Here is a 14,105-nt window from a genome sequence, read left to right as displayed (position 1 = left end):
GTTTGTAAATATTGGTATTATTAATTACAATATCACAAGCTTGTAATACGCCGCCGACTTGAGTTACGGCCCTTACGCCTGTGAATAATTGATTTACTCGCCCTTCAACCCGACATACGCCGATATAAAACAATATTTCTGAGAAATAACCAATCAGCGGCGCCAATCCAGCCATATTTCGTTTTCAATACGGATTATAATTTCTTTTTTTAAGGATATATTGTGCAAATCTTATACTCATTCGCTTGTTGCATATGGAAATCGGAAAATGTGTTCACATAAGGTTCGGTAGCACGGTATACAATGTGTCATATGTACATAACATAGATCAATGTTTTACGCACTATACGAACTCATCAAAAGAATAACGTGTAATTCTTTGTGCATAAAGGTGAAACTGTTTTATATCTCTTCATTCTTATTCAAGTAGAATATTCAATGATGTTAAACAAAGTAAAAATAAGGTAAAAATTTCGTCGAAAAAATTCAACGAGGGCGGAAGCGTACGAAAATACACGTAAAAAACGCAGCCTGTATATCGAATTACCGTGCATCTGGTTTTTGTGGAAATTGGAGCAGTTTTAAACGAGTGTTTTATTTTAATCGTCTCTTAACTTATGAATGCCTGGTACAAAATTATCACTTTATTAATAAAATAATTACCAAAAATGATCTTAATTAATTAAATAAAATAAAATATGTAATTAATTAAATAATAATAATAAGGTCAATTTTTTTGTACAAATATTCTATGAACGAATGAATACCAATGATTTTTTATATTTTTTTATATATTAAAAAAAAATACTAACAATATCCTTTCAATTTCTCCAACCTACATAACATAATATTATATAATCGTCATAAAACATACGAGAAATTCAAACGATAAAAAAAAAAATTACTTTCCGAAATTTTTACAATGAGCTATAGTCACGTGACCTCATTATGAATGACAGGTCATTTAACGCATATTTCCTAATTTTGAGCATAAACAATCCCTAATCACTGCACAAGTCTGAAAATGTATGTAGTATTTTAATAGCGAACAGAGCGAGGGGTTGTATGTAATGATTGTTTATTCAACTCAAGTTTACGCTTTATTAATTCGTACTTTAAAGTATAAAATCGAATGCAGCCATTAAACAGATAACGTCACAGATTATATAAAACTGGAGCTTTGTTTAGCGCTAACAAAAGAGACGTGTTAAGAGGCACGTGGCTTACTTCTGTATGAAAGGCTATAATTAATGGGAAAATATTCCTCGAGTTTATACGGGATATTAAGGTGAACATAAGCTGAGGGCTTAAGTGAATTGATGTTGCTTACTCTAACAGATTAAGCCTACTACGTTACGTCTTTTTTTGTAGCATGACGTGCCTTAAACATATTGTATTGACACGCCTTATTAATATAATAAAATTTATTAGACTTATTGTCTACCTGTAGATATACTCGTAGCTATGATGTTGATTGATTTTTGATTCAGCGTAAAACGAAAACACTTAACTAATTTATAAAATTTTACAATGACGTTCCTAGTTTGATTACAAAATTAGTTTTGCACAGAATTTTAAAAATAAAATGACATTCAAAGGAGGTCTTATCATTTATAGCGATCTAGCGATACCAGTTGCGAGCAAGATTGCGCTAATGCCTCCGACGGTATTGAGATTTGAGACCCATCCTCTGTTCACCTATAACTGTTGTAACTATAACTCATTCTTACTTTTATTTCACTTACGTAATGACCATTAATATACATATATTTACTTTAAAATCCTTTAAGCAAATAGCAACATAATATTTTTTACGATGGCCAGTAGGCAACACATTAAAACCTCATTAGTAATGTATTTTAACTTTTTTCATATTGACTCTTTGCAGACGAAATACATTTTTTAAAAAGGACCAAATATTTGCTGTACCACCTGCTTCTTGGTAAATATCGTTTAATTTTATTTATTTACAGTGCAAATTGACCGGTTAGTCGATGTTTACCAACTAACCGGACAAAGTCATTCCAATTATTTTTTTGCTGGATAATAATGTTAAGAAAAAGTCCAAAAACCAATACAAATCTTAACTAACTGTTAACTTATTACTTAATTAATTTGGTGGTCATTTATTACCGTTAATGTGATGAAGTAATTTTTAAATTCTATGCCTCATTAATCCAGTGGCTGGTTTCAAACCCCAGGTCGAGCCGATGGTCGAAAAAGTCATTGGCGAAAAATTCTCCGTGACAGCCAGTAGTCTCGAAAATGGTGTTTGTACACTCCCGAGTGTTGGAAAGAAATAAAGCTGTTGGTCCCGGACCTGAACTCTTTCCGGTCATATATATCGGATTTGCCGTTCCATCGGACTACTAGAGTTAGGGGGGGGAGAGAGCGCACCTGTATTTGCGCACACACTTGTACACTATAATATGTCCTGCGTAGTTAGCTGGGCTCACTTAAGATTCGCATGGAAACCGAAATCGATCGGGAAGTCATCATCATTATCAATTCTACTTATTATTTTAAGTACGAACAAGCCTTAAACACACACACATCTGACTCCTGTATAACAGAAACAAAAAAGAAACGCCAGTGACTAGATTAAGGTTATACATTGATACCCAGAGATTGCGGATTCAAAACACCACAACGTTTTATGCTAATTTTTTCATATTTAATTAATTTCATGATAAAGAAACGATATGATTTGGTTAGGAATATGTTGTAATAAACCAAATCTCAAACCTTCGTCTCAAAAGGACCTTTGCCTAGTGTCTATAAGACATATACTTTACTAATAAGAATTAGCTGAATATATTATATGTAAGTGACAGGCTGTGTAAAATGGATGCAATGTCTCAACATTGACTCGTTTTTACTTTACAAATAAGTATAATCTAAGTGTATATTTATGGGTGTATCTATAAGTTTTGTTAGGAATTTGAAATGGTCAAACTTCAAAGACAATATCACCCGGGATTATACACCTGCATGTTTTTTTATCGAAATACGTAGGCAGCGGAACTTACTGCCGAATGGAGATCTTTAAATATAGAATCAATCGCTGAGTTTTATACGATGCTTGAATATTGATTCTTGGTATTCATAAAGAAAATTTTATTTTAAATTAAAATAAAAAAACAATAAAAATATATCATATTTTTAAATGTGAATTCCTTTCCAATTAACTAATTGTCATAATTCTATTTGCCAATAAAAATGTGTTATTTAAAAAAAAATATTAAAAGTTCGTGGAACGTAATAGCCATTACAGTTAAGTCCACAAATCACTACCACTTGAAATAATATAATACGTTCATCCAATACAAACACCATCAGTTTGGAGCTGACAAACAAAACACAAGGTACACGCACTTAAAAATACCTAATCTTGACGGGTGCATAAAATGTCGCCTGAATTTAAGGCATTTCATTTTAATACCCATGTGCAATTAGAAAAAAAATTAAATGTCAAACTGAAATTCAGTCATGGAGTTGTAATTAAAAAAGCATTAGCATTAGCAGCCCGTAAATGTCCCACTGCTGGGATAAAGGCCTCCTCTCCCTTTGAGGACAAGGTTTGGAGCATATTCCACCACGCTGCTCCAATGCGGGTTGGCGGAATACACATATGGCAGAATTTCGTTGAAATTAGACACATGCAGGTTTCCTCACGATGTTTTCCTTCACCGCCGAGCACGAGATGAATTATAAACACAAATTAAGCACATGAAATTTCAGTGGTGCCTGCCTGGGTTTGAACCCGAAATCATCGATTAAGATGCACGCGTTCTAAGCGTTAAAAAAAATATTTTATAATATATTAACACAATGTAATCGCTAATTTTGGGTATATTAGTGTAATTTAAATTATGATACAATTCAATTAAAGTATTACATATTTATAAAGTATTGTCTTGTCGAAACCCTTTACTCATACATCACAGATATTATTATATAAATGTATGTAACCGCGTAAATGCCTAAAATTAATATTATTACTTAATGTCCTTAACATTATTACTTAGAGATTTTAAATATTTGGTATTTTTGTAACGAAGATTTAAAATCAACGACAAAATATCGAAATAAATAACAAAATATCATTAAGCTTCTAATGTCCGAAGAACATCTTAACGTTCAAAAATTCAGTAAGAACCGGAACACAAAGACAAACACGGGCTACGTGGAGCGCGGTGTTGACCGAGCTGGGGATCGAAGTCGCGGCCACAAACATGGAAGCAAACAGATTAACTCATAGAACAATGGAGCGGCGGACATACACACAATATCTCAAACGAACAAAAACAAACCATTTTTTTTATTCTTATTTACTTTAAAGTTCAATTTTACTTTAAACTACTGTTAGAGAAGTTCGTTATACACTTGCTACATTTATAGAAATTGCAATAATGATGATTGATGAATTATTGAATACGACTCGTCAAGTTGTGACAAGTCGACAAGAGGCGTTCGAGTAGTTAATTTTTTTTTAATTTTCTCCTCTGCACTAGACATATATAAGTCTTTGCTGGCGGCATTAATGATAACAATTACTATACCAACACATAAAAACATATTCAGAAATTTGTAGCTAGCAACAATATGTTACAAAAAATTAATTTTAGTAACAATAGCCACGTAGAATATAGTATTTCACAATACAAAGTTAATAATATCATAATTTAACATAATACAAATTAAAAGTTCCTACAAAATTGTAACTTAAATTTTCTTTAAACCGGTACGGCGGCAAAATAAACGGATACACGCTTTAAAATAGAAAACTTTTATCGCTCAATTTACTCTTCAGGAAAAAAAAGCACAATTAAATACATAATTATTCATTATTCTGGTAAGCAAACAAAGATATCATTATTTTACAGGATTATATTCAATGTAAAGCTATCACCGGTTCGGGATATATGTAGATAGAGACCTACCGAGAAGAACCGACAATTCAATACCTAAAATACTTTCAAATCAAAATACTCATCAAATAGCCTTGTACTAGTATTTACTTACTATTTTTTATTACATTATTAGACGGACGGGAAAATAAACGACGGGAGTAGTCACCTTCTATTCTTTGTTTTGTTTGTTTGTATATATTTGATGTATCTGGACATGGGTTACAATTTTTGATGTAAAATCTATTAAGTTTCAAAGATATAGCTATATATAGCAAAGCTCGTGTTCTACATTAATTTACAGTATCGATATTTAATGAAGTTTTAATGCAATGTCTGTTAAATGGAATTTTGTTATTGTTTTTTAAATTACGTCCCGATTAGTAAGATACTTGAAGATTGATATTGAATATAGCTTTGATTTGGATAACAATGCAAGAGAATAGAAGAAGAAGAAATCTTGGTGTATATTTAATTTTAACACAGCAACAGAAAGGGAGTACCGTCTGCAAATAATTGTATAAAAATATTTTTTTATTTACTTATAAGCTTGCACAACGAAATTATATTGAAAAAAAATTGGGCTAAACGGAATAGCCCCATTCTCAACCAGCCAACCTCAAAATATAAAATAATTCAAGGTACATTATAATATTTATATGAACTATTTAGTATTTTAATTGTTCCTTCCAATTGTATTATTCCAGTTTCACCTTCGGACATCTCGTCAAAATTCCAAATATCATCTAGGTGAGATGTCCGAAAATCCACAACAGCGCGATTTTTAAGACATTTTTTGCCTCGCACAACCACTCTGTGGAACCAGCTTTCGCCGGCGGTTTTTCCGAACCGATACGACTTGGGAACCTTCAAGAAAAGAGCGTACTCTTTCCTGAAAGGCCGGCAACGCACCTGCAAGCCCCCCAGTGATGCAGATGTCCATGGGCGGTGGTAGTCACTTTCCATCAGGTGAGTCTCCTGCTCGTATGCCACCTTTTGACATAAAAAAATAAAATTTCAACAAAAATCCTTAACAAATTTATTCGATGCTATTACATAATCCGATTAATAATTTATACACAATTTGTTATATAAATAAACTATTTAGTTGTTGTGATAATAATTGTATAAATAATAAATTAGCCGCAAATAAATAAAATGTATTTTCTATTCGTATTTCACAATTAAACGCAAGTAACAGTTATTTGATTTATGATGAAAAACGCGTATGCAAATTTGATATTTATCAAAAATATTGTTACGATATAAGACCTTCTTTCTACCTTTACATGCGATGCGAATCTTTATTTATTTTTCATATATATGCTACTTATTGAATAACTTACGGAAGGTGAAGAATAGGAGATTTTTTTGTGTGAAACTTACAAAAGCCTCTTCATATGAGTATAATGGCTTTTTAATAAAGCCTCTATTGCGACAATTTCATTTATTTATAACAAATTTGACTTACTCTTTAAGATAATTTTGTAAATGGCCAACTGGCGTGCAAAGGTTTTTCTTGTTGTAAAGAAGGATTCAGAAGAGCTTCCGTTATACTCGTATATATATATCCACTGTGACGATTATGCACTACAACATAACTTATTTTAATTTAGGAAATATGATATGTCAAGTTGCCGACTCCGCAAAGTCAATAAATTCTTCTTGGGGCAAGGTACCCGTTTCTATAATAAAGTTCCGCTTATATTTTTAACTTGGCCGATTCATAAATTCATATCATTTGTAAAAAATAAATGAATAAAAAAAGCATATTATTTAATACAAGATTATATTGATAATAAAAAAGCTTTTAGCTAATACTTGTTGACTTTCAGGCAGGATATATTACACACATATATACATAATTGTATTTAACTAACAAAATTTTGTATATAAAATGTTGAAAAAGAGTAACTACTGACATCCTTACTGGTTCTTCTCGGTAGAATCCATATTCCGATCCGGTGCACCGGTGGTACCATCACTTAATATAGTTTATAAAATGACGATTCAAAAGTGCTTTTAAAAGCCTACATTGATTAAGTATATTTTGATTATGATTTAATTCACCCATAGACACTGATAACCATTCCATGTATCATCAATCCAGCATAGTACCATAAACCATGGTAGTTTAAGATGTTACGTCCCTTGTGCTCATAATTAACCTTCAAACCGGTACACTGGCATACCAAATCTTAATGTTGATGTTAGAAAACTAGAGAATACGTGATATCTATCCAGATTCCAGATGAATCTGTACAAGAAACCAAAACCTGTGCAATTATACATTTTTATATAAAATACCGTCATATTTATCCTTGCTGTGTTTTATCGCATAGCATTTCCTAGCATAGCTTGCTCATGAAGGTGACTACTTAATTCTTAGTCACAGACCGAGACAAAATCTATCATATTACGAGTTGAGTAAAACGACACTCAATCTCGAGGCGTGACGGTACGGACACGCTACGAACTGTTTATCTATAAACCTGTTAAATCTGATGGCTCACTGTTTATGATTACTTTTTTTTTTAAAACAGCAAAGGCAAAGACGAGAATGTTTAAGCTTTGACTTTACTTTAACATAATATGCAAGTTGAAAATCTATTTATCCCGAAGCCATCTTATGCTCAGTAGCTTTTTTTTAGTATTCCAGATATGAGACTAATGTATGCACTCCACTATTAATTTAAAAAAATATATTGGTAATTATATTGAATTTACATCTCTACTTTGTATATATATAATACATGCATATTATAGTAGACAAAAGTCAAGAATTTAATCTTTCCTAGTCGGAAATAAATGTATGTTTTTCAATCGAAAAGTTGTCTGCTAACCTTTATTGTACGACGTGAATCCAGATCGGGTAGTTAGTTGCACATAAATAAAAAAAATGTCTATTAACCACGCTCCATGCGTATATGCTATGCGTGTATGCACATAGACTGATGTGGAATTTAACCAATCACTTATAGTGTAGAAATTTTAGGTTTTCTGACTAATCTTATGATGTCAACAGTTAACGAAATAATCGCTCAATAGGAAAAAAATACGAACAAATATAAAACTAAACACGATACTCATCCCTATTTATATTTTCTTCATAAAGAACTTTAAACAAGAAGCCTTAAAACAAAATAACTTAACTTTTTAACTCAACGACGGAGCCACTAATTTGTGCGGCTTCGCAACCCCTTCAAAAGGAAAACAGTGAAAAATATACGCCGACAGTGAAACCTTGTATGGGCCCCTTGTTTGTGGCGTAAATTAAAAGATTAAAATATATTCTCTTTGTTTTTCGTTTCCGATGCAAATAACAGGCCAACGCGTTTCCGAACTGTTTTTTTAGGAACTTTATTGAAACTCTCGGCCAAATTATATCGAACCTCTATTGATAATATATAACATATCGTTTAGTCTAATTAATGTTAATATATCTAATATCGTATCATTTTAATTTTAAATATTTCCGTAAATTCGAGTTATAATTCAATATTCAGACTCCGAATACGCTTTGTTATCTCCCGCTGGTGTCTTCGCCCACGTGTGAGGGGGCAGATGTTATATACCCTATATGACCTTTATACCCCTTCCGCCTTCCCCCTCCCTTCTGTACCCCTGAAATGAAATGTAATATTACATAATAATCGGTATTGAGTCTTTAAAAAATTAAAGCTAAAGACTTTTTATAATATTGTCTGTCTGTATGAGGAATATAAAATAAAGACTCTTACACTAAAGACACTTTTACATCGTACTATATGTTTTAAACAAGGTCTTGACAAATATCATATACCATGATAACGCTATACCATGCAATTCCTAAATTCCAAGACAGTCATTGAGCAACTTTTGTTTCCCTTGCATGAAATATTATGTTCAGTGCCTAATACAGTGCCTTAAAGATTTATGTGCGTGTATAATTATATTTTTATTAAATATACTAACACTGAATAGTATAAATATTAATATTTAAATAATAACTACTAATAAACTATCATAATTACTAATACTCGAATGTTCAGTGTGAAATACAGGATTTTTATTTATAATAATAATATTTTATATGAATTAATTAATTAAAGAAGAAATAATTCATAACGCACCTGTGGTCCCGCACTCATTTGTGCAGTATCAGATATACTCTGTCGGGAATGGCCTCAGTTAGTCTTAAATAGAATATTTCACGAGCTCATCTAGGGCGGCTTACCAATGGTTCAAGCCTTGACCATTATTAGCGTCGTATCCCCAACGAGGGCCCAGGTTTTATACACCCCTGCATCCTGGATGAAATTAGATGATGATAAGATGCAATTTGATCATTTATCTATGTATCAGTAGGTACTACCTCGCTTCATTAACGCTACATTGCACGTAGTTTTACCAAAAAGTATCTGAAAAACTTAAAGAAACGTCCATAATGGAGCCATTTAAGAAAAAAATGTCAAATAGACTAGTGAATAAGATATCAGGTTCCAAATTGCCTTCACATACGCAATTATACAATGGAAGTACAACAGAACTCAACAATTCCTCAAAGGGAGACTTTTCTTCATCTCCAACCGCTCGTGAACTCTTGACTGAGTAAAAGTGATACTGAAGTTTACTTCAAATCTAAAAAAAATCTTTAGAGCTACAAAATAGCTAAGCAATTTTGTTCTTTATTACGAAAGTCTTAAGTCATATACAGTCGATTTATAAAATACTGCACAGGAGATTGTGAGATAAAAGTGATAGTGACCATACGACAAGCCAAAATAAGCTCTATTTTATGAATATTTATGTTTCAAAATGCCTTGAATAGAGGTGTAATTTTTTCAGGCAACTATCTTTGTTCCAATAGAACGTGTTCAGTTGTCCGTTACATTTGATAATAACGCAATTCAAAATCGTGCTATTGTTATTTGGCGCCAAAATTTACGTGAAGGCGCGTCGTGCACGCATATTTAGGTTATTTAATGATGATGTTTATAGGCGTTTTTCTTTTGTATTTAAATTTTGAAGCACTTCTTGCGAAATTTATTTATGTGGCGCCAGGATTTTTTATGAAGTTATTCCTTGTGGTAACTACACGTTTTTATTTCAAACCTCATTAGTCTTTTTTCCTACAAATACCTAATTTTTTTTACCAACATTGAAAATCATTAATTTCTTATTTCATTTTGACCTCATTGTTTACAATATGTCATGAACAAATCATTACTTAATTTTCTTTTAAAACGGAATAAAAACTCTTTAGTGCGACTTAAAAAAAATATAGTAAATACTTTTGGTGTGAATAAATAAAGTTACCTTCAGCTAAAAATGTGAAGTCAACGATATTATTATAGGACGTATTTGCGAACGGCGCCGACATGTCGTCCTTCGCAAAAACGTCTACCGGAACGAGATTAACTTTTGCTTTCTTTTAAACAAAAAAAGAGAAAAGTATGCTTACCTATTTTGAAAGATTTTTAAAAATACTATTATTTTATTTTATTACAAAACATTAATTTAACTTCACCTGTTACTAGATATTAGGTCCCTACCTACAACTGCATTTTAAAAATTGCAATTAGGTACCTAAATAATTTTAACAGTCTTAATCAACATATTTTATTTTATTTAGGTATATTAATTTATTAAAAAAATACTTATCATTGCATTTATAATTAATAGGTAGGTAAGTATATAAAATAGCCTAAAAACCAAAACAACGATGTTTTGGTTTTAGGTTATGTTAATTTTTAATTATTGACTTTATTAAAGTATTTAATGGTAACATTATGGCGAATGTTTTACAATAATCGTTAATAGACCCGTGAGTACTGTCCCTTTTTAGCATTAAAATCCCATCAAATGCTTCCTACTATAAACATATAACATCTTTACAACAAAAGCAAATCCCCCGTTTGTAAATGTTTAGAAAGCGAAATTGTTCGAATTATTGTCGCAGGATTTAGAGATATACGCGGGCAAGCGAGTAATCTCTTTAAGGTCAGCCGATCTTTGAAGTTTTGAGATCAAACCTTTACACTTACAACGATTATAAGAAGACATTGAAAAGAGATAAATTCCAAAACAAATATGTATAAAATCTCCTTTACACGTAAAGGCCAAAAAATGTATAAAAGGGTACCTAAGTAGGTAATTAAAATAATTAAGAAAACAGAAGGAATTGACCCCCAATCTGTAATATTTAAGTAATTTAAAATATATATATATTGCGTCGTATAATAATCATTGATGAATAAATAAATAACAATAATAGTAACAAAAAAAAATTATTATTATATAACGTCTTTAAAGTTATCTCAGCTCACAATATTAGGAATTTGTAATTTGTATTGTCTACTACAAAGGCATAAGCTTTGCAGTTATAATTAAAACCAGAAACAAAACGACTAAACAATAATGTTTATCTCAAAACGTTCATCAGTAATCAATGTAATCCGTGCAAACGCGCGTGAGTATTTTAAAAATAAATAAAATCAACAATAGACAACAAATACGGATTATCCCATAGACACGGGCGGCGTTTTGGCGCCAAAGCGACGCCATTTGCAATTGTAAATAACTATTCAGTCCAGACAGCCTAAAAAGTTTGCTTTCGTTTTACGTATTAGCTCCGAATGAAGAAGTTTTACGTAATCGGAATCAACACAATCCTGTGTAAAATTAACATTCAAAGAAAATTCAAAAATTGATTTGGAAATATAGCCACCTACCTAAATTGATGTTAATACTTATTTAAGAAATTAAGAAAGTTATAACTATATATAGGTTATAACACTAAAATATAGAACTTAGAATGTTTTTATTTTATTTTAAACGTCATAAAATTGTTACAAATAAAATTGTTAATTTCAAATAAAAAAAAAAAAAAATATTATGTAGTTATTCAGAAATATATATGATAGATGTGTTCAAAACAACTAATAGTTTAACAATCGTAGTATTTCCAGAATTTACAACAGAAAAATACAGAGTATACTCAAGTGCAACATTATTCCAAAAATATCAATATGTATCCTTAAAAACCATAAAATACGTGCGATTTTTTTTTCCATTCATTCTGCCTGATTTGTCTTGTGAAGAGGTCGGACGTAATGCAAGGAGCTCGCACCGACCACACGGGCTACGGAAAATTAACCGAAATCCAATTTAATGGTTTATTATTAACTATCGATGTGTGAAAATCTGTGTGGGCCGTAATCTGCGGGTGTCGATCGGCTGATCATTTTTTTTAAATCTAAAATATGATTTGGATTGAATTGTAAACTGCTCTCAATTTTTTTTACTGCCAATTTTTTGTACGTACTGTTCCATTTCTTTATATATTAAATATACTGATTTACAGTCCCATATTTATAAATATAGATGCTTTTTTACATATATTTAGAGTGTATTTCTGAGTTTCATCACTATTCGCAAATTGAAGTCCAAAAATCTATTTTAGTAGCCATTAAACGAATGTTAGAATTTTAATTTTAAAAACAGTTCTTATAAATTGTCATATATATTTTAACAAGTAAGAGTTTAAATAAAAAAATAAAATCCTTTTTTTTTAATAAGGTACACATATCTTTTTAAGGCTATGTAGCTATGGGGATATATCGTTTTAATTTATATCCCATGAATAGACAAAGGCCTTCACTCCTGTTAAGGATTTAATCCCAACTCCAGTTGTAAATTTATCAACACCTCTTATAAAAATCTCAGTAGTACTTATTAGACAGATTTGTATCAGTTCATACCATGCTCTATCCATAAGGGCATCTCCACACGAACATACATACAATAGGATATATATCAATTCAATCGTTAACGTCACGAACATAGATACAATCCAATTTAACTAAGATCTATCTTAAACGATATTCAGACAGATGCTATCGTCATAGTATTTCCCATCTAAACTAACAGCATCCCTGTTACCCGTGAATCTAAAATTATACAAACTAGGGACGGTGGGGGTAACTCGATATCTCACCTCCCCTAACGCGGAACGTATGCCGCTCAATACTGAATACTGGACGGTGTTATACGTTAAATACTAATCTCGCTTGAATTATTAATGTGAAAGTTCGTTTAGTTGTTCGTTACACTGTCAGGAATAAAACGTAGAATTTTTGATAGTTGCACCATTTCAGCTGAAACTCATTACGTATCGCTTACATGTATTTTATTAATCGCTGTTATAAAACTATCAAGATCAAAAATTGTTTATAGATTAAAGCAAACTCAAAGTTTGCTTAAATTAATACCGAAAGTAACTCTGTCTGTCTATTGTTCTTCGACTGCCAAGCCACTGAATTGAATTAAATTTGGAAATTTGGTATCAAGGAAGCTTGAACTCAAAGAATGACATAGGCTATATTTTTATGCTTAATGTCTGACGACCTACCCTTACGAGTCCTTTATTTTATTTTATTTGAAGATTATTATGAAATTTCAGTTTAAATAAGTATTACCTTTGCGACGCCGACTCGAGATGATCCCACTGGACCATCTAACCACTATTAGAACACGTGGCTCTTAATCGAAGTTAGGCACCTTCTTAAAAAGCGCTGTATTTGTTTTTTAATTACTCTCAATAGCACAATCTGCTTCAAATGGCGTCGGAGAAAGATCCGCAGTCCACAAAGTATTATATGTCAGTTCGTGTATCTGTATGTTTATATATGTGAATTAATATTGCAAAATATATTGTCTCTCTCGCATAAAGCCGTCCCCGCAAGGTGCAGCCATAGTCGGTACTCACTTACGCAATTGTTTAAACAATGCACTAATAAAATATCGTATTACGAATAAATGCGCATCCTGAACCATTGTGGGGATAGGGGCGGACTGAATGCTCTTTTATTAAGCCGGGTAATTATAAATGGCTAACGCTCAAATGTTACACGCGAGTCTGGCCGCAGCAGCGAATCATTTCAACAATACAAGCCTTAACTTGCATTATGAGTTAGCTATAGTGGATTAGAAAACCCGAGATGGTCCTTACAGAACACTAAGGACAGGTCAATCTGTAACGAATCTTGCGAGGTTGATTTCAGACATGCGTCATAGTTCCCATTTGCCAAATTTGTGTTGACAATACCGCTCGTACTCCAGCGGTGAAAGAAAACACGCGGAAGCCTGCATGTTTTGTATTGCGGGTTGGTAGATATACAACAGCATCCGACGTGCCAATGCGGGTTGAATTGG

The sequence above is a fragment of the Vanessa atalanta genome, chromosome 24 (assembly GCF_905147765.1).
Source record: "Vanessa atalanta chromosome 24, ilVanAtal1.2, whole genome shotgun sequence".
Lineage (NCBI taxonomy): Eukaryota > Metazoa > Arthropoda > Insecta > Lepidoptera > Nymphalidae > Vanessa > Vanessa atalanta.
This window is presented reverse-complemented; position numbering follows the sequence as displayed.